We start from the raw sequence: 3,538 nt of genomic DNA, 5'->3' as shown, positions 1-3,538 counted from the left end.
GCGAATTCCCTAAGCTTCTGTTTATCTGGAAATGTCCTAATTTCACCTTCATATTTGAGAGACAGTTTTGCTGGATATATGATTCTTGGTTGGCAATTTTTTTCCTTCAATGCTTTACATAAGTCATCACATTGTCTCCTTGCCTGCATGGTTTCTGCCAAGTAGTCCAAGATTACTCTTATTGCCTCTCCTTTGTAGGTGACTTTTTGTTTATCCCTAGCTGCTATTAAAATTCCCTCTTTATCTTTGGTTTTGACAAGTTTGATTGTAATATGTCTTGGTGACTTTCTTTTGAGATCTACCTTATGTGGAGTTCGATGAGGATCTTGGATAGATATCTTCTCATCTTTCACGATATCAGGGATCTTTTCCACCAACAAATCTTCAACAATTCTCTCTGTATTTTCTATTACCACTCCCTCTTCTGGTACTCCAATCACTCATAAGTTATTTCTCCTGATAGATTCCCATGTGATTTTTAGGGTTTCTTCATTTTTTTAATTCTTTTAGGTGATTTTTCTTCAAACATATTGGCGCCAAATATTTTATCTTCTCTCTCACTAATTCTGCCTTCCACTTACTCAATTCTGCTCCTCTGACTTTCTATTGAGTTGTCTAATTCTGTAATTTTATTGTTAACCTTCTGAATTTCTGATTGCTGTTCCTCTATGAATTCTTGTAGCTTATCAAATTGTTCATTATGTTCTTGAATTACCTTTTTAATTTCTTCAATTGGTTTATCTGTGTGTTCTTTGGCTTGTTCTGCATTTTGCCTGATCTCCTTCCTGATCTGGTTCCTGATGTTTTGAAGAGTTCTGCATAGTAGTCTTTTGTATTCTGCATCTGGTAATTCCAGGAAGGCACCTTCATCCAGAAGATCCCTGATTCTTTGTTTTGAGAGCTTGTTCAAGTGATCATGGTCTGCTTCTTTACGTGATTTATATTGACTGTTGACTCCGAGCCATCTATAAGTTATTGTATTAGTTTATTTTATCTTTGTTTACTGTATCCTAGCTTCTTGCTTTGTTTCATTTTGATATGCCCAGATAGGTTGCTTGAGTGAGCTAGTTTATTTTCGCCTTTGAAGCCCTAATGTCCTGTCACCAGATGTCTAGAGCTGGTATCAGGTATATGAGCCTAGAAGTCCATTCACTTGTATGAATTCAGCTCAGGTGTCCAGGTAGTTGGTCATCAAGTGTGTGGTACAGGGTCTGTCCTACAGTCTTAGAGGGGCAGGGGTGATTGGTGTTGGTACAGGTATCTGTTTGCAGTAGGGGGTCACACTCTGAACAAGGCAGGGGGCTGCAACCATCCCCCGAGTGTCTGTGAGGAAATCGTGTCCCTGTTCCCTAGAGTGCACAGGTGTGCGGGTTCCGCAGATGGACCATGGGCACCCAATGCTTTTGGTTGTTAGGACTGGGAGGTACCAGTTATCTGTGGCCCCCTGTCACAGGTAGCTAGGTGACATGGGTGGAGCCACCAGTCCTTAGGCCCCTGATGTGGGTAGGTGAGGACCCTGTTTAACAGGCACTGTGGTGTCAAACATCAAATACCCACCTCTCCACTGCACAGCTGAAACAGTTGGAGTCTGCCAACAAGGGCCTATTCTCCTGAAATAGGCCCACACAGGTCCATCCAGTGGGGAAAGCTATTCAAAATCCACGGACCACTTATGCCTGGACAGTAGCCTTTTCTGTCCTGAGCTCCCCAGCTTAGTGGAGCTGGCAATTATCTTTTCCCCCAGTTGTGAATTTATTCCTTCTCCAAGGTCGGAAGAACGGCTCTGGTCACTCAGCAGGACCTATCTCAGCCCCAGGGAAATTGAGAGCCACTGAAGTCAGCTTGGAGGCTGGGGGCAGGGTGGAAAAAAAAAACCTAAATAATTAACTTTGCAACTTGCTGTCTCTCCCTGAGGAAACCTCATCTGGAACACTACCATCAGCCCCACCGCCATTGCTCCAGAGACTGGTGCCTGAGGGTTCCCGTCAATTCAGCTCCAGTAACCCCTCTCCTCTTCTTACCTGTCTCTCCCTCCCCCTGCCATTCAGCCTGTTTTCTAACTTTGCCTTTGATGTTCAGGGGTCCTAGCCTGTCATAAATGTAATCGTTTCACTAGTTTTTTCGGGGCTTTGTTGTAAGAGGGGTCACCAGAAGCGTCTGGCTATTCCACGGTCTTGGTCCTGCCACGACCCTTAGGTTAAGTTTTAAAAGTTGGGTGACTTGTGCAGAATTTATGAACAGAAGACTGATAGGTAAGATTGATACAAATTGCTAAACTGCTTTCCCTACCAATTGGTAAGTTAGAGGGTCATGGAAAAGAAGAAGGATTCTCCACTAGATGGATTGACACAGTGGCTACAACAATGGGCTCAAGCATAACAACCATTGTGAGCATGGGCCAGGACTGGGCAGTGTTTCCTTCTGTTGTACTTAGGGTCTCTATCAGTCAGAACACATGCGACAGCACCCAAGATCAACAACAACCAATTTTACGAGGAGGCCTGGTGGTACAATGTTTAAGCACTGATCTACTAACTAGAAGGTGGGCAGTTTGAACCCATCAACCTCTCCATGGGAGAAAAGACATGGCAATCTGTTCCCCTAAAGATTACAGCCTAGGAAGCCCCATGGGGGCAGTTCTACTCTGTCTTATAGAGTTGCTATGAGCTGGAATCGACTCAATGGTACACGATAGCCAGTTCTACGAATGTATATACCTACTACCCTTTATGAAAGTGTCCATCTTACACCTTGTCTTTTAATACTTTGTATTTTGATAGTCATTCAATCTCTTCGATTCTTAAGCACTCTCCTCTCTCTTACCAGTACTTTACGGCTCTCTTATATTCCATAACACATTTTTGTTGTGTACATATGCTGTATAAGAAAACTCCTTGGGAAAGAACAATTTTATTTTTCTTTGTATCTCCTAGGCTGGCGCCTTATATATTTCATTCATTCAACAAAGACGTATTCTTGTCCCCACACAAGGGACCAGTACCTATACGAGGTGCAGTAAGCATTCAAAAAGTTCACTGAACTGAACACCAGTAGTTTCAAATATCCTTTTATTATACCAGTAGATCTCATTTAACGTTCATGCCTCACGTTTTAAATTCCCAGATTATGACCTTCTCGTTTCTATGGTGCTCTAACCCAGAAACAAAAGCTCTGAAAGTTTAGCCTTTACACACGTATGGACTGTGTAGGCGCCGTTCCTCTGGCGCCGTGAATCACTGTGGGGAATTTAGGAAGGTTAATCCGTAAAAACTGAGGCAGGCTGGAGACGCACAGGCTTTTACAGAACTCTGCAAGACGCCTGAGTAATTAACTTCCTTGCTAGGACATCACTGTAACGAATACGCAAATCAAGACAGCAGTCATTTCAGTACCGGGCGTCCCCGGATACTTCCCCTGGGCGCCCTCTGGTCACCGAGCGGGGCGGGTTTAGCGCGGCGCCCCCGCCTGGCGAGCCGCCGACGCTCGCGCCCCGCCCCCGCCCCGCCCCCGCTCCCGGCGCGCGTCCGGAGCCCCGCCC

Source organism: Elephas maximus, chromosome 1 (genome assembly GCF_024166365.1).
Source record: "Elephas maximus indicus isolate mEleMax1 chromosome 1, mEleMax1 primary haplotype, whole genome shotgun sequence".
NCBI lineage: Eukaryota > Metazoa > Chordata > Mammalia > Proboscidea > Elephantidae > Elephas > Elephas maximus.
Note: the sequence above shows the minus strand (reverse complement) of the source record.